The sequence below is a fragment of the Oncorhynchus nerka genome, linkage group LG3 (assembly GCF_034236695.1).
Source record: "Oncorhynchus nerka isolate Pitt River linkage group LG3, Oner_Uvic_2.0, whole genome shotgun sequence".
NCBI lineage: Eukaryota > Metazoa > Chordata > Actinopteri > Salmoniformes > Salmonidae > Oncorhynchus > Oncorhynchus nerka.
Window position 1 is genome coordinate 27,642,882 of NC_088398.1, and position 19,470 is coordinate 27,662,351.

At 42.7% G+C, this 19,470-nt stretch overlaps 1 protein-coding gene across 1 annotated transcript in view; it reads right to left on the minus strand.

Moving 5' to 3' along the window:
* Positions 1-19,470, minus strand: part of LOC115106087 (zinc finger protein 516-like) — a 52,364-nt gene that overhangs the window by 18,598 nt on the left and 14,296 nt on the right.

Here is a 19,470-nt window from a genome sequence, read left to right on the forward strand (position 1 = left end):
TTACACTCTCTCTCATGTCTCAATCTCACTGTTGCAAGTTCCACAATTCTGAATGTAGACTCAACAAAAGCCCAATTGAAGTGCAGGACACATACCAACAAAGGAAAAAGGCACCAACTAATGAGAACCTTTTTACCTCGAAAAGCCCCTTACTGTATTCAGATTCATTTCAATTTGAAAAGATACCAGAAGAGACTAAAAGGAATAATACATATATAGAAAGGGAGAATGACAGAGGAGTGAGTTGGAGTTATGAGGAAGGATGATTGACAGCATGATTACAGGTTATTACATCATCCACAGCTCATAGCTCACCGGGCTGAGTGACTGACTATCGTTATAAGTGTATAATCGAGGATGAGGTGGGAAATGACGGGCTATCAACACACACACACACACACACACACAGCCATCACAGTGAGTAAATGGTGTTGCTTTAACACGGGGAGAGTACAACACCATATGTCACTTTAACTGTGCCTGTGCAAGTTATCACAAAGCAGTTCTCATCTGCTGCACATGGACATCATACGGATTGAGCAATATGTCAACAGCAAGTCAGGCATGAATGCGATACGTATTGAGGAAAGCCCATTGTACTTGTATCAGAGAGAGAGTACCTCAGACGCAAGATTTCACTGGTCCACATGTTACAAACATAAGCCGCTTAAAGTCAAAACCGGTTGAAGACTTTGGTTTCACCTCTACCCCCCAAAAACAAAAACAAAGCGCTAGTGGTGGTGTTCTCGAAGGTGCTGAAGACAGTATGTTTCATTGAGGATTTACTGAAAGATTCAAGGTCTGAATGCCAGGCACAGCCTAAAATGCTAAACACTCACTGTTAAATAAGTGAGACAGTACAGGTGCATCAAAGCACTCTACCCTTCCACTTAAGAGACTGCTGCCCTATGTACACAGCCATCGAACACTGGACACTTAAATAATGTTTACATACTGTTTTTACTAACTTTATATGGATATACTGTATTGTATTCATGGCTTATTCTGTATACCTAGTGCTGTACACAACTTTTCTATTCATATCCTGTCCACACTGTCTATACACACCATTTATATACTCTGAGTGTACAAAACATTAGGAACACCTATTATTGAGTTGCACCCTTTTGCCCTCAGAGCACCCTAAATCCGTTGAGGCGTGGACTCTACAAGGTGTTGAAAGCCTTCCACAGGGATGCTGGCCCATGTTGACTCCAATGCTTCCCACAGTTGTGTCAAGTTGTCTGGATGTCCTTTGGACGGTGGACCATTCTTGATACACACAGGAAACTGTTCCGAGTGTTGCACTTCTTGATACAAACCGGTGTGTCTGGCGCCGGCTTCCATACCCCTTTTAAAGGCACTTCAATATTTTGCCTATTCACACTGAATAGCACAAACCACCAAAGCATGTCAGAATTGTCTCAGGGCTTTAAATGCTTCCCTTAACTTGTCTCCGCCTCTTCATCTACACTGATTGAAGTGGATTTAAAAAAGGTGACATGAATAATGGATCGTCGCTTTCACCTGAATTCACCTTGTCACTCTATGTCATGGATAGAGCAGGTGTACCTAATGTTTTGTGCGCTCAGTGTTCTGATATTTCTTAATTTCTTGTTATCCTTTTTTTTACTTTTTGGATTATGTGTGGACTGTTATTCTATTGCTATATATTAGTGCAACGTAAGAAATTCGCTGCACCTGCGACAACATCTACAAATCTGTGTTCGCAACCAATACACTTTGATTTGATTTGATTAAAGTCAAGTCTAAGACTGAATGATTTTACTGGCAAAGCATTGAGCCTCAAAGAAAATATATTAGCAATCACAAAAAAAAACTAAGAGACTATAAACTTGACTAAATCACACTAAAACAAGCCTTAAGCAAATTACATAAGGGCATTTCCATTGGTTTATGAAGTATTAAGTGATTCAAACTCATAATTCCTTTACCAAATTGGTAACGAAGTTACCCAAAAATCAGTAACGGAATTACCGCAACTGAATTGGCTACAACGGGAAATCAGAGTAGTCACAAACTAGCTCTCTATCCTCCCTTCCACTGGCACACAGTTATGTTCAGTTGATAACAACCCCTCCCTCTCTCTCAGCCTCTCTCTCCAGTTAATGTCACCTCTCCCAGCACTTACTGACACCTACCCATAAGGCACCTCTCTTTCCATTTAATGTAACCAGCATTTTCACCCACTAAGCACTGGACGTGCATGGACATTGAAAAGTAGTTGAAATGTGGTCAGTCCCCACTGGAGTTGATGTTAACGTCCACAGACAGAAGGGACTGGACCAAATCCGAACCTATTATAGACGTATGATTGACAAGTTTGGATAGTACAGTAGAATATTCTTTTTTTATACGAGAACTACACTCTACTGTATTGTACGGAACTCTACTGTGCTCTACTGCACTTTACTGAACTCAACCCTGCATTACTCTACCCTACTCTAATCTATTCTACTCTACTGCCCTGCTGTGCTGTTTTGAACTGCACTGCACTCTACTGTGCTCTGCTGTGCTGTTTTGAACTGCACTGCACTCTACTGTGCTGCACTGTGATGTCCAAACTTGTGAAACATGAGGAGAATGAGATTCAGATACATAACTATGCATTTCTGTGCAGTACAGGTCATGTAATTCCGTTACCGTAATTCCGTTACCGGGTGTATATCCACTTCAGTTACTGTAGTTCAATAACTGAGAGGTTTTTTTTTTTCAAATTCAAGGTACCATGTCATAGCTGACACCCCACTCTCTCTGCAGACATCTTTGAATTTTAATTCGGGGCAGATATTTAACAGAGCTTTTGGAAAACATTGGTCGCATAAAAACCCGAGGGAGATTTTACCCCAACTCTGTTACACAAGTTTGCATCTGCACAGTTCTTCCAATAAATGAGTTTGTTGAATTTTCTGTAGCAATTGTTAAAAGTATTCCTTGTGCATAGAGTTGTACTTTGAAATCAATGGTTTTTGTTTGGCATCCGTTTTAAAGTCAAAGCGTCAATACCTTGGAATTGCTGGAAAGGACCGACAAGTAAACACCTTGATCTGAACAGATCTTCATTCTCCCCCTTTTTCTTCCTTAATATCCCTCCTATCTGTCTCTTTCCCCATTTAGTCTGAGAGTGGTTACTATTTCTCCAGCCCCATTCCTCAGCTGTTTACCAAATCAGTGGTGGGGTGTTCACTTTGTTATTGTTCGAACTGCAGATTGCCCCTTTAATACTTCCTGGTTTATTTCTTCCTGTTTAAGTGTTAAAAAAAAGAGGATAATGATCTTATTTGTTATTAAATGGGGTTTGCTGATTGGGTAAGTTTTCAGCGAGCATTAAGCCTGTCATCCACCAGGCGGTCACATGTCCAAATTAAACTGTAATGAGATTAGCCTAGCTGAAGGAGAAACAATGTGCTTCCCTCTCAACACAAAGTAAGAAAAAAATGACAAATTGGCTAATAGTGTGTATGTGTGTCTCTGTGGACGTGTGTCTCTGTGGACCAAAAGTCCCCACAAGAATAGTAAACAAACAAACATTTGACCATCTGAGGACATTTTGTTCATCCCCACAAGGTCAAATGCTATTTCTAGGGGGTTTAGGGTTAAGGTAAGAATTAGTGTTAGGGTTATAGGTTAATGGTTAGAAGCTAGGGTTAGGTTTTTGGGTTAAGGTTAGGGTAAGAGTACAGGTTAGGGTTCGGTTTAGGGGTTAGGGAAAATAGGGTTTTGAATGGGACTACATTGTGTGTCTCCACAAGGTTAGCTGTATAAGATTTTGTGTGTGTGTGTGTGTGTGTGTGTGTGCGCGCGTGCGTGTGTGTCCAGAGGAACAATGTTACCATTCATTATTAGGACTTCTGTGATGAGTGTTACAGTAATGCAAAAACTACACCCACCACGGGTTTCTTGTCAAAGACTCGATTTCAACATGTCCACCCCCATTCCCCCCACCCTCATTCCCCCCACCCCGCTGACCCAAAAAGCTCCTCATAGCCTATGATAAGCCCAACCTTGAATTGAATGCCTTGGCTGTCATGTAGCCCACTCCATCTTGCTAGCGTTGATCCCAACCCTGATACAGATGCATGGTTTGAGAAGGGCTAAGTCTATTATACCGTAGCTCTATAAATGTGTCAGATATACCGATGCACTTTTAACATGTCGTACCATGAGTTTAAAACCCACATAAACCTTCCCAGCTGAGATAAAAAAAAGGGTCTGTTAGTGGGGAGGAAGACAAAAACACATTTCCCCCCTGCAAAAATGTTGAACTCAGGCAGCTGAAGGTCTAGCTGCTGTGCGAAACGAGGAAATCCGCTCCTATTTTTTTCCCCCCATCGATCCGGAGCCCTTCAAAGAAAGGAGGCCTATTTCCATCTCAGATCTCAGGGAGGATCTTGGGACATCTGGAGCTGGTCTTGCAGCACATTCTTCTGTGTGTCAGGTAGAGAGAGAGGCGAGGAAGGAAGGCAAGAGGGTGAGGAGAGCGGAGCGGAGGGCTGTAGCTGCACTCTCGTCGTTGTGATGGACGACACCGTCAGCCAAGAGGGAGGGCTCTCAATCACAACAAACACCGTGAAGAGAGACGGAGATGTGCAACACACACATCTCCAAACACAGAGGAAGGAGGTGGAGTGATATGGCCGTTAAAAAAACACACTCCTTCCAAACCACTATACGCTTTATTAAAACAAATGGCTCAGGGCCATTTCAGTGTGGGGCATCGTCAGCCCTGCTGTCTGTTGTAGCCTCATTGAGACACAGAGCACAGCATTTAAGAAGAACACATACGGATAGAAAATGAAAAGTGGTCTGCTTATTCACACACACGCGCGCGCGTGAACAAATGCACAAAACACGCACAGACACACGCACGCACACATGCCTGCACACGCACAAAAAAAATGTAATTGCCAAACAGAGGGGTGCTTTTACAAAAGTTATCCACACAGATTTCTATGGGGTCCATGCACACTGTGAGATTTGAACACTGCTCCATACAGAGAGAGAGAGTAAGCTTTGAAAGTGACTGGTACATACTGAGAGCTTCACAGTCAGTCACATGTGTGCTTTGGTCATTAAACACAGAGAACTCTTTAAAATCACACACACACACACACACACGTTATAGAGACAGGGGCTCATAAAGTGGACACATTCAGTGCTCAGGGCAGGACAGCAGTGGTGTGGACAGAGCCCCCGTCCCCTCGCCTCTCCCTCCATCAACCCCCAAGCCAGCAGATTCTCAGACCAATCAATAATCCATTATGAACAAACTGTGCTTCGCCTCCCCATTCCCGGCATGCAGACAAAGAGCCCTGCTGTAAGCCGTGTGATGGAGAGAACCAGAGAACGAGAAGAAGAGAGGGATAAATAACGACAAGAAGACAGGGAAAGCACAGGCTATTACTTCTGCATGCAACTTTTTAGACAGTGGAGTTATGGTATCTGATGACTTTTGTATGTATGTATGGAGTGCATGTTAATGTACATGTATGAATGACCAATTGGTGTCGCCTGTAGCATACAAACACAAATCGAATCAATTTGATTCTCTGTAGCTTACTTTGTTGTTTAACTTTTCTTGTCATGCTCCCTGTTTATATAGCTGAATGTACTAGCTTGAATGACAATAATGAGGGCTTTGCGTTCTAGTGTAGTCCCAGTCCTGCTGTGTGTGTGTGTGTGTGTGTGCGCGAGTGTATGCATGCATTTGTGAGCACTGCATGCATTTGTGAGCCCTGCACTGTGTGTGGGTGGGACAGGCCCATTTAGTGTTTGGTTGGAGGGCAGCAGAGAAGTCCCACAGCCCAGCACCCTGTGGACTGGCTGGGCCTAGGCCTGGGACTGTCAAAGCAGGTCACGCTCACAGACAGGGAGACCAGCGGGGGGCTCACGGCGTCCATTGTCTCCCCCCCATTCTCCGTCCCCTATACTCACCCCAACCATACCCCCCCACCCAACCCCAGCCACAGCCCCAACAGAAACCCACCATGAATGTGTCAGCAGAGACAAAACAATGGAGGGATCCTCTCCCCCCTCTCTTTCTCTCTCTGGTTGTCTCGAGACCCTTGAGAGTGAGGTGGGAGGAGGGTGGTGGGTGGAAGAGGAGAGGGGGGTCTCTCTATTTATGTGAGAAGGGTCTTACAAATGAAAAGCACCCACTGCTTGGGTGTGTGTACGAGGGCTGTAGGAGGGTACGGGGACCAGAGCAGGTGTTTGGGTCAACAATGTCATGTTAGATTTCGGAGTGGGCCATGCTGCTGGGGTGACCGCATGGTCAACGAAAGGAGAGATGGGTTTTCAACAACAAAAAAACAGTTGTTCTGCAGTACCCGGCCTCCCACCACTAGAATCTGAAGTCAAATGTCTACTGTTTGCTGATGATCTGGTTCTTCTGTCCCCAACCAAGGAGGGCCTACAGCAGCACCTAGATCTTCTGCACAGATTCTGTCAGACCTGGGCCCTGACAGTAAATCTCAGTAAGACAAAAATAATGGTGTTCCAAAAAAGGTCCAGTTCCCAGGACCACAAATACAAATTCCATCTAGACACCGTTGCCCTAGAGCGCACAAAAAAACACTATACATACCTCGGCCTAAACATCAGCACCACAGGTAACTTCCACAAAGCTGTGAACAATCTGACAGTCAAGGCAAGAAGGGCCTTCTATGCCATTAAAAGAAACATAAAATTTGGCATACCAATTAGGATTTGGCTAAAAACACTTGAATCAGTTATAGAACCCATCGCCCTTTACGGTTATGAGGTCTGGGGTTCGTTCACCAACCAAGAATTCACAAAATGGGACAAACACCAAATTGAGACTCTGCATGCAGAATTCTGCAAATATATCCTCTGTGTACAATGTAAAACACCAAATAATGCATGGTCGATGCCCGCTAATTATCAAAATCCAGAAAAGAGCTGTTCAATTCTACAACCACCTAAAAGGAAGCGATTCCCAAACCTTCCATAACAAAGCCATCACCTACAGAGAAATAAACCAGCAAGCTGGTCCTGGGGCTCTGTTCACAATCACAAACAGACCCCACAGAGCCCCAGGACAGCAGCACAATTAGACAAAACCAAATCATAAGAAAACAAAAAGAGAATTACTTGACACATTGGAAAGAATTTACAAAAAAACAGAGCATGAATGTTTTGGCTCTAAACAGAGTGTACAGTGGCAGAATACCTGACTACTGTGACTGACCAAAAATTAAGGACATCTTTGACTAAGTACAGACTCAGTGAGCATAGCCTTGCTATTGAGAAAGGCCACCAAAGGCAGACCTGACTCTCAAGAGAAGACAGGCTATGTGCACACTGCCCACAAAATTAGGTGGAAACTGAGCTGCAATTCATAACCTTCTGCCAAATGTATGACCATATTAGAGGCACATATTTCCCTCAGATTACAGATCCACAAAGAAATCGAAAGACAAATCCAATTTTAATAAACTCCCATATCTATTGGGTGAAATACCACAGTGTGCCATCACAGCAGCAAGATTTGTGACCTGTTGCCACAAGAAAAGGGCAACCAGTGAAGAACAAACACCATTGTAAATACAACCTATATTTATGTTGATTTATTATTTTCCCTTTTGTACATCATTTGCACATCATTACAACAATATATATATCGACATAATATGACATTTGAAAAGTCTTAATTATTTTGGAACGTGTGTGAGTGTAATATTTCCCGTTATTGTTTATTTCCCTTTCGTTTAAGATCTATTTCACTTGTTTTGGCAATGTAAACATATGTTTCCCATGCCAATAAAGCCCCTTAAATTGAATTGTTCTGGACACTTTGGAATCTGTTTGAGTTGTTCTCACATTTTTCTATTTTGCTTAGGGAATCATTGTCTACTTTGCTCATTGATATAAAAAAATATCCTTAATTCTTAATTTTACTACATTCTTGTAAGAAACCATACCAATTACCAAACAAACCAACTTAAAACAACAGTACACTCTTAGAGAAAAAAGGTGCAATCTAGAACCTAAAGGACAACCATTTGAAGAACCCTTTTTGATTCGAGGTAGAAACCTTTTGTGTTTGATGTAGAACCCTTCCCACAGAAGGTTCTACATAGAACCCAATAACCCTATTGGAACCGTTTTTTTTAAGAGTGTAGTGTGCTGTATACTTGTTGCCTGTATGTTGCACTGTCTAGTCCAAGGCTGCCCCCTTGGTGGAAAAACAGTCCCCCGACTGGCCCACACATCTGCATGGTTGACTCCAGAGGGCTGTGTGTGTGTGTGTGTGTGTGCTCCCCCCCCTCCCTGTCTGTTTTTCTCACACCGCTCGTTAGCCCTAGCTGCTCCCACAGGAACGCCCTATTTGTATAAATCTGAGTGACCTCTACTCATGACAGCATTCCGCACAAAGATGCAGAGTTGACCACCTAACTTAACCAGAGACTAACTACTACTGAGCTAAACCACCCAGAGAGATTGAGAGATACAGCAGCGACTTGACATTGAAAGTAGTGATTCGGGCTGGCACAATGAACATAACCGATCAACTGACAGTTATGGAGGAAAATAAAATGTAAACATTTGTTTTTGTTTTTTACCATTCAAATTTCCAAGTTTGTTGTAATAATTATACTTCAATGTATGCTGCTGCATTGTAGGGGGAATTGCCAAGGCAACTGAAGACTAGTTTGCTACAACACCTTTCTTGTTTTAGCAAGGAGCGGCAACGTTTTATCATGTTAAGAGTCCGCAGAAACTGCCTAAATCACATGAACACACACATATATATTTTTCTATGACATATATATTTATTTCATTTTTTGGGGGGAGCAGCTGGTGGTTGACGAGTGGTGTGAGAAAAACAGACAGGGGTGGTGGGGTGAGGGTGGAAGAGGAAAGCACACACACACACAGACGGCCCTCTGGAGTTAACTGCAACCTCACATCTGCAGGGTTTAAGGGACTGTCTTTCATAAGTGGGCAGCCTTAGTGTGTTTCCCTTTTTTTCAGATCCTTCTCACGTTTGGATTAGACAGCCCAACATACAGGCAACAAGTATCCACTACCGTTGTTTTAAGTTGATTTGTTTGGTAATTGTTATGGGCCACATCAGCTCACATCGTTTGAGTGAAACGTCTACATCACCATGGAAATTATTGCATCAACTAACAGCTGACTGAAAAAAGGACGGCCGGGCAATTGAGTCAGTTTCTGCGGTAAACATGGACTCTTGGCAATGTGATGAAACGTTGTTGTTCCTTGCTGAAACCGGCGAGGCGCTGTAGCAAACAAGCCTTTGGTTGACATGGCAACGACACCCACAATGCAGCAGCAGCACACATAGAATTAGAATAAATAGAACAGACATGGAACCGTTAACCGTGGACATTTTAATGGCACACCCATGGGTACACTCGCAATAGCACCCTGGTATCGTGACGCAATCATTTCCATGGTAATCTAGAATGGTAAACCCATGGGTACACTCGCAATAGCGGCCTGGTATTGTGATGCAATCATTTAGAATGTTCATTCAACTGATGTAGGGTGCTTTCTCTCTCTCACTCTGGAGTGCCCGAGTGCGCTCCGGGCGTTGGTAAACTCAGAGCGTTGTCAGGTTGTCTGTTTCGGAAATTCAGAGTGTTTTGCTCTCGGAGTGCTCAGAGTGGACCCTCTGGCCGAGGAGTAGGGTTGATCAGAGTGTTCTGATCACACAATGGCAGTCAAGCACCCAAGCTAACGTTGGCTAGCTTTCTAGCTACTTCCAGACACAAATGAGAGAACACCTCACTCAGATGAGAGTGCTCTGAAATCGGAGTAGATAGCCAGAGCAAATGTACGTACGCACCCGTAAACTGATATGGCTCATGTAATGGAATGTATTTTTTGTAACGTCAGTTGAGTTGAATCAACAAATATTGATGGGTACACTTCCTGCTTTCATTTCCTGCTTTGCCCCTATAGATACACCCACAATGGCCGCCAGTCCACCCATTATGCCATCACTGACTTGAATGGCAGCACATGCAGTCAGGAGCAGAGGAGAACATTTGTATCTATATTTATTTTTTTGCTAATCGGATGGTTATTCTTTTTTTTGTTTTTGCTATTGTTAGCTAGCGCTAGTCGACTGCACCTGAGCCAAACTCTGGTCCATCCAATAGCTTGTTCACCATCTTCCTTAAAGAATAGTGAGCCAACATGTTTTCAGTACTTTGACTGATCAAAACTAGTTTTCTCATTCTATCTTTTGTCTCTGTGCAGCAGATACAGTGAACAATTCGTTCGGGGAATCAAATCACAATAAAACACAATATCGACTTGCAATCGTGAGAATCGCAATACATATCGTATCAGCACCTATGTATCGTGATAATATCGTATTGCGAGATCCCTGGCAATTCCCGAGACAAGGTTTAAGCTCCCAAGACAAGACATCTGGTTTTACAGATAAATGAAAACAAAAATAGAAGATGTTAGAACTGGAAACACACTTGGACAGTTGATAAGATGCATTTGTTTGTTTTGGTCATTTCGAGCTCTTTGCCAAACCAGTTCTAACAGGTTTCTTGTGGACTAGTTGTGACTGAGGCGAGGGAGAGCGTAGTAGGCTGCGATGAGACTCCCATATGGAACCTCCATCCCAGGGTCTGTCCCAGGGTCTTCTCTCCCTACGACCCCCTGTGTAGGCAGCCCAGAATAACCCCTGGAACAGCAACTTAAATGAGCCACTCTGGAATGCAATTAGGTCACTGAACTCCCCGTGCATTCCCCCTCCGCAGCGCAGGCCCACGAGAGACACTTCCAGTCAGCCCCACAGCAACACACACACACACACACACACACAAAACAGGAACAAAAAGAATAGACGGGAAGAAGTTGTCGTTTCGTTGTTGTCTAGTCCCTTCTAATCCTTTTTAATCTTAGTCTAGCGTGAAAGTCAAAACCTGACGATAACATAGCATGTACACATTATAGAAAAAGAAGTGCAAAGGAGGATGAGGTGAAGAGATACGGCACATAGGGATGAAGAGAGAATCTCTCTCTCTCACACACACACACACACACACACACACATATATATATATATATATATGGGCGTGGTTTCACAGAGAACTTCTCAGCTCAATGGAGACTGTGGATGCTCAAACACTAACTTGGTTTAAACTGTTCAAAACAAATACAATAGCACAACAAGGTGCAACCGAAATAAAATAACCAGTGGGTGAAATCCAATTTCTTCGAAACAAATACCTTGTTACTGTGACACGGAGTCCACTTCACTATTGGTCTGGGAACAGAGAGAAACATCTGCCTGGGGCCTCAGAACCAGCACACAGGAAAACCACTACTTTAGGTGTTTGATATTTCACAGTTTCACACAGGACTTTACAAGGAGTTCACAAGCAGACCTGGGCTCAAATATTACTTGAAATCTTTCAACTACCTTGAGCATTTGCTCTAGCCTTCCAGGAGTGCCGGATTGGCAAGGTTTGAGTTTTGGAACTATTCTATTGGTTGATTGAGCCAGCCAAGATCAATCAATCTCAGATCAAGTATTTGAAATGATTTAAAATAGTATTTGAACCCAGGTCTGTTTACAAGGAATCAACATGTAAAATAGTTCCTTCAAACTGCCTCTGAGACATTACAATGATGTTATTGATAGCAGAACCATGGACATCTGTGTCATGTCTTTACAGGGCTGACTGATTCCCGCTGGTGAACATCAGCCTTGGTTGTTAACTCCCCAAGTGGAAAGTATAAACTAAGAATGAAAGCTCCCTCTGAAAAGAGAGAGAGCGTGAGCGAGTGAGATATATATATATATATATATAATATATATATATAGATAAAAATAGTATGAGAAACGAGATAAAGACAAAACAAGAGATTATGTGAATGGTTGAGCAAGAGAGAGAGAGGGTGAACCGCAGGCTCCAACCACAGCAAGAAAATGCTACATGCTCTCCAATCGCCAAACACTCCTAGCCCAGAAAGCTCCTATGGGGGAGAATCTGATAGGATTAGGCTTCCTCTTTCTGTCAGCTTATGGCTTATGGGTGCTACATGCATGTTGAAGACAGGAGTCTCTTTCTGCATCCCAAAGGCAACACAGAATAACACCAGAGTCACTGTGTGTTAGTATCTAACATCATGACTCTGCATAGTTTGATACTGCATCTACCCAAATGTCTCCTCGTGTTGCGTGGGATTTGCTAATACAGATACATTCAAATGGTTTGATTTGGAGGCCCCTTCCACTTGAAATGCTAAAAGGTCAACGTTCAGATATACGAGGTTAAAAACAAGCAGAAGTAAGGACGTAGTGATGTCTGTCACAGGTGGTTTCAGAGGACGTGTCTGATCCAGAAATACCAGCACGATACATTGGTCTGCCTCGAGCCCCTCGAGGTCTCCACCCTGCTTTGTTCTCTAAGAGAGAGAGAGAGAGAGAGAGAGAGAGAGAGAGGAACCTGGGCTGGTGGATTGACTTGAGTCTGGAGCCACAACCTGCCTGCGCCAGAGAACACTAGAGCCATAGCGTCTCCTACAACGACTACCAGTGCTTCTGAAATACCGTCGCCCAATCCAAAAATCGACCTATGACCTGTGGACTTGTATTTTTAAAATTCTCTTTTATTTTCTAAAATGTGTAGAAATTGTAAAATGTTGGGCCTCCCTTGTGAAAAAGACCTCGGTCTCAATGGGACTCCCTGTTGAATTAAAAGGTACAATTAACTGTGACGATCAGAGAGGATTTGATTGACGAGGGTGATATGGATCTAAATCCATCTTGCCCTTCGATAAGCTCGGTGGAAAGTTCACTACATTGCTTAGACATACGTCAGCGTTTCCTAAACTCGATCCTGGGGACCCCAAGGGTTGCACGTTTCGGTTTTTGCCCAAACACTACCACTGATTCGTTAATTATATGAATCAGATGTATGGTGCTAGGGCAAAAACTAGATGTGTACCCCTTAGGGTCCCCAGGACCGAGTTTGGGAAACGCTGATGTATGGGGGGGGGGGCAAAGGGGTCGATTTTAGATAATGGTTGTAAGTCTACGGACGGTGTTTGAATGTAAACCCAATGTCAGTGTTATAATACCACTGAATGTATTTGAAAACAGAACAGAGGTACTCTGAAACGCAGAAATAGGAATGTTTTAAAGGCCGTCTTGTGAAAACCATTGTTAGTGTTTCAATGCATGTAAAAGGCCACATCAAAAAGCAGATTTTGGCAAACTGTGCCTCTCATACAATCACATGGTTTGAAATGCTAATAGTTTATAGCGTACATATTGACTCTTTAATTAACATTTTAAAGAAGACACTGGGAATTGAATATTTTTCCTAGCGTAGACAATGGCACTAATTACAGGCTACAGTTGCCAGGCCCATTTGTGAGATTATAAATGATGTTACAATCCAAAATATTTAGGGCTATGTAGGTCATAGCAGCAGAGGTAAAACGAGGTAGCAGAACACTTATATCTACAAAGATAAGGAAGCATTTGAAGCTTCAAAATCATGTCCTGAAAAACACATTTTGTGCTCATGAGTTATTATCCTGGACAAACGTTAATAATTTGTATTTTCACAAAACTATATTTTCGTGCATCTTTTGTTTGAGCATAATACTGTACATTTGACCTTTGGGAATGACCAAAGAGGCGTTTATCAGTATACCGTATAAGAGCAAGGAATATACAACAAGAGGAGGGACTCCCATTTACAGTATTTAGAAACTTCAGAAGAAGGGATCTTATTCTGCACTAGACAGGACTCGAAACACGATAATAGTGTCCTCAACTTTTTCCCAGTCTCTTGCAAGATGTTGCCCAACTCTTGATTAAGTGGTGTTACAACACACTATGTCATGTTTCGGAACACCTCAGGATGAATGTTTCAGAACACAGTAAATCTGTATCATTACCCCCTTACACCCATGTGTTTCAAAACTCGAGGAAAGTTAAGGTTTCGTCTCCTTAACGATGGTGGCAGCTTAGTTGCTACTAGTTTTAGTGTTACAAAACACTTCCTTTTAACAGTGCATCAGTCACCTATAACAGAATGTCCTGGTGGGGTATATTATAAATATACCTGGGGTGAGATAATGACATTTCTGCAATGGTTTTTAGTATGGTAATGTGAGGTAAACGATGAGTAAGGTGACATAGACAATGATGTCATCAGAGGGTTGAGCGGACTACTATGCACAGCGAAGCTGAACACACGCAGCTGCACATTACCATACAGGTAAACAGCGGTGATTACGGCACGTCTACAGGTTCTCTGGAGAACTCAAGACAGTCAGTGACGGAGCTCAACGATTCCAACGGGATTCACCTGGCAGGCGGGCCGCCAGGTTGCCGTGACGACAGAGACCTGGGCTGTGCGTGTCTCTCTCTCGGTCTGCCCAAGCGATGATAAACCCTCAGTCCTGTTACACAACAAATAAGCGAAAGGATTTGCTACTCCTTTTATTATTTTCACATCGGGCCGAGCTTCTGCCCTGCTTTACACAACACACTCTGCCTGTGTGTATATGTGTGTGTGTGAGTGGGAGTGTGATTTTGCAGCATTTAGGCTAGATGTCTAGCATGGTTTCACGTACATCACTTTGTGACCTTAGTTCCGTTGTTTTTGTCTTTGTTCTAGTATGGTCAGGGCGTGAGGTGGGGTGGGCAGTCTATGTTCTTTTTTCTATGATTTGGAATTTCTGTGTTTGGCCTGGTATGGTTCTCAATCAGAGGCAGCTGTCAATAGTTCTCCCTGATTGAGAACCATACTTAGGTAGCCTGTTTTCACCCTTGAGTTGTGGGTGATTATTTTCTGTTGTGGGTCTTCACCAGACAGGACTGTTTCGTTGTCATTTCGTTCTTTCACTTTGTTGTTTTGTATTTCAGTGTTCAGTTTGATTAATTAAATATTAACATCATGAACACATACCACGCTGCGCTTTGGTCCTCACCTTCTTCCACCAACAACGGCCGTTACAGTACAGTTGAAGTCGGACGTTTACATACAACTTAGACAAATACGTTTAAACTCAGTTTCACAATTCCTGATATTTCATCCAAGTAAAAATTCCCTGTCTTAGGTCAGTTAGGATCACCACTTTATTTTAAGAATGTGAAATTTCAGAAAAATAGAGAGAATGACTTATTTCAGCTTGTATTCCTTTCATCACATTCCCAGTGGGTCAGAAGTTTACATACACTCAATTAGTATCTGGTAGCATTACCTTTAAATTGTTTAACTTGGGTCAAACGTTTCAGGTAGCCTTCCACATGCTTCCCACAATAAGTTGGGTGAATTTTGACCCATTCCTCCTGACAGAGCTGATGTAACCGAGTCAGATTTGTATGCCTCCTTGCTTTTTCACACGCTTTTTCAGTTTTGCACACAAATGTTCTATAGGATTGAGGTCAGGGCTTTGTGATGGCCACTCCAATACCTTGACTTTGTTGTCCATTTTGCCACAACTTTGTAAGTACTGTATGCTTGGGGTCATTGTCCATTTGGAAGACCCATTTGTGACCAAGCTTTAACTTCCTGACTGATGTCTTGAGATGTTTCTTCAATATATCCACATAATTATCCATCCTCATGATGTCATCTATTTTGTGAAGTGCACTAGTCCCTCCTGCAGCAAAGCACCCCAGCAACATGATACTGCCACCCCCGTGCTTCACGGTTGGGATGGTGTTCTTCGGATTGCAAGCCTCCCCCTTTTCCTCCAAACATAACAATGGTCATTATGGCCAAACAGTTCAATTTTTGTTTCATCAGACAGAGGACATTTCTCCAAAAAGTATGATCTTTGTCCCCATGTGCAGTTGCAAACCGTAGTCGGGCTTTTTATGGTGGTTTTGTAGTAGTGGCTTCTTCCTTGCTGAGCGGCCTTTCAGGTTATGTTGATATAGGACTCGTTTTACTGTGGATATAGATACTTTTGTACCTGTTTCCTCCAGCATCTTCACAAGTTTCATTGCAGTTATTCTGCGATTGATTTGCACTTTCACACCAAAGTACGTTCATCTCTAGGAGACAGAACGCGTCTCCTTCCTGAGCGGTATGACGGCTGCATGGTGTTTATACTTGCGTACTAATTGTTTCTACAGATGAACGTGGTACCTTCAGGCGTTTGGAAATTGCTCCCAAGGATGAATCAGACTTTTGGAGGTCTACAATTTTTTTCTGAGGTCTTGGCTGATTTGATTTGATTTTCCCATGATGTCAAGAAAAGAGGCACTGAGTTTGAAGGTAGGCCTTGAAATACATCCACAGGTACACCTCCAATTGACTCAAATGATGTCAATTAGCCTATCAGAAGCCATAACATAATTTTCCGTAATTTTCCAAGCTGTTTCAAGGCACAGTCAACTTAGTGTATGTTAACTTCTGACCCACTGGAATTGTGATACAGTGAATTATAAGTGAAATAATCTGTCTGTAAACAATTGTTGGAAAAATGACTTGTGTCATGCACAAAGTAGATGTCCTAACCGACTTGCCAAAACTATAGTTTGTTGACAAGAAATTTGTGGAGTGGTTGAAAAATGTGTTTAAATGACTCCAACCTAAGTGTATGTAAACTTCTGACATCAACTGTATATACCGTAGCTGTGTGAGGATGCATTACTGATGGAAACATCAACAAGACCTGTACAGGTGTACGTTCTCAAATTTGAAATGCAAACATGTAGTGCAACGGTATTCAACTCTTACCCTACGAGGTCTGGAGAATGCTGGTTTTCTTTTGTACCTGATAATAAATTGCATCCACCTGGTGTCCCAGGTGTAAATCAGTCCTTGATTACACGGGAATAATGAAAAAAACGCAATGGCACTGGCTTCGAGGTCCATATTTGCATTGCATTTGAGGGGTGTAGTGTATCCAAGATTTAAAACAGCTTCTAAAGTTAGCAATTTCCACGTTTTCTTTTCCACTTACAAAATGTCAAACTTGGGGCCTCCCGAGTGGCGCAGCGGTCTAAGACGTCACTAAAGGCCTGGGTTCAATCTCAGCAGTGACCAGGCATCCCATGGGGAGGTGCACAATTGTCCCAGTGTCATCCGGGTTAGAGGAGGGTTTGCCGGTGTGGCTTTACTTGGCTCATTGCGCTCCTTGTCGCTAGAGCACGGTATGGGGGTATGGAGGACGCATGACTCAACCGTCGCCTCGATGAAACAAGATCGTAATTGGATATCATGAAATTGGGGAGGGGAAAAAAGTGTGTGTATATATAGTGGGGCAAAAAAGTATTTAGTCAGCCACCAATTGTGCAAGTTCTCCCACTTAAAAAGATGAGAGAGGCCTGTAATTTTCATCATAGGTACACTTCAACTATGACAGACAAGGTTTTCACACACTGTTGCTGGTATTTTGGCCCATTCCTCCATGCATATCTCCTCTAGAGCAGTGATGTTTCGGGGCTGTTGCTGGGCAACACGGACCTTCAACTCCCTCCAAAGATTTTCCATGGGGTTGAGATCTGGAGACTGGCTAGGCCACTCCAGGACCTTGAAATGCTTCTTACTTTGGTCCCAGCTCTCTGCAGGTCACTCACTAGGTCCCCCCGTGTGGTTCTGGGATTTTTGCTCACCGTTCTTGTGATCATTTTGACCCCACGGGGTGAGATCTTGCATGGAGCCCCAGATCGAGGGAGATTATCAGTGGTCTTGTATGTCTTCCATTTCCTAATAATTGCTCCCACAGTTGATTTCTTCAAACCAAGCTGCTTACCTATTGCAGATTCAGTCTTCCCAGCCTGGGGCAGGTCTACAATTTTGTTTCTGGTGTCCTTTGACAGCTCTTTGGTCTTGGCCACAGTGGAGTTTGGAGTGTGACTGTTTGAGGTTGTGGACAGGTGTATTTTATACTGATAACAAGTTCAAACAGGTGCCATTAATATAGGTAACGAGTGGAGGACGGAGGAGCCTCTTAAAGAAGAAGTTACAGGTCTGTGAGAGCCAGAAATCTTGCTTGTTTGTAGGTGACCAAATACTTATTTTCCACCATAATTTGCAAATAAATTCATAAAGAATTATACAATGTGATTTTCTGAAATTTTTTCCCTCATTTTGTCTGTCATAGTTGAAGTGTACCTATGATGAAAATGACAGGCCTCTCTCATCTTTTTAAGTGGGAGACCTTGCCCAATTGGTGGCTGACTAAATACTTTTTTTGCCCCACTGTATATATATAATGTCAGACTTGATATCTCTTAACAAAAAAATGTATCAACCCCTACAAAAATGTCAATTTATTATAATCCACACAATAATTCACATTGTCTGTTGCTGCAGGATTATTTTTCTGCTGTGAGAAACATCTGTATGTCTGTCTTATGTACACGTACACTACCGGTCAAAAGTTTTACAACACCTACTCATTCAAAGGTTTTTCTTAATGTTATACTATTTTCTACATTGTAGAATAATAGTGAAGACCAAATAGGGCTATCTTCTGGCTATTTGAAGAATATCAAATATAAGATATATTTAGATTTGTTGAACACTTTTTTTGGTTACTACATGATTCCATAGGTGTTATTTCATTGTGTTGATGTCTTCACTACTATTCTACAATGTAGAAAATGGTAAAAAAAATATAGAAAAACCGTTGAATGAGTAGTTGTTCTAAAACTTTTGACCGGTAGTGTGCGTCCATAAGCACAGAGAAGGGCGTCGTGTGGGTGTGTATTCTGTGTAAATCAGCAGCATGGGACTGCACAGTGGAACGCAACACACAGAGCAGCTCTGTGCTACAGCACCCTGCACAGAGCAATACACTAGCCTACACAGAACTCATGTCAGTGATGTCTGCACTGCACAGAATTAGGTGATTTAGACCAGAATAGATGAGCACCGAGGAGAGGAGAGAATAACATATTGGCACAGCTGAAGACAGTTGAAGACATACAGTATAAGGTAGTGGTGGTACACTGACTGTAAAGATCCACAGAGACAAAGAAGCACTCTAACAGCAGCACAACAGAACAGGCTGCAGACAATAGAAGTGTTCACATCACAATTGTCCGCTAGCATTATCTGGGCCAATGACACCTGTCTGCAGCCCTCTGTAAAATGACTCCCTTTCTGCCTTAACAGCAAGGGTCGTGTTCATTAGGCACCGAACAGGAGAAGACAGACTGAACCAGGGAGGGACTACCTCGACTTGTCCAATAAGAAACAGAAATTGTTTGTTTTCTGTTACGGAATGTTTTAAAAACATTTTATGCTTCATGCTCAAATGAACACGGACCTCTTGTTGCTTCCCTCGGTTATGGCGGTGAACAGATTTCTCCACCCACGGTCATGGGGCATGAATTGGGTGATTTTGTGGTCGTCGGCAAGGTATAATCTGATGGGATTAGTTTGCTCTTTAAATAGAGTTCTGTGGCCAGGGATTAGATTATCACGGCCAGGAGCCTCAAGAGCAAAGAGCCTC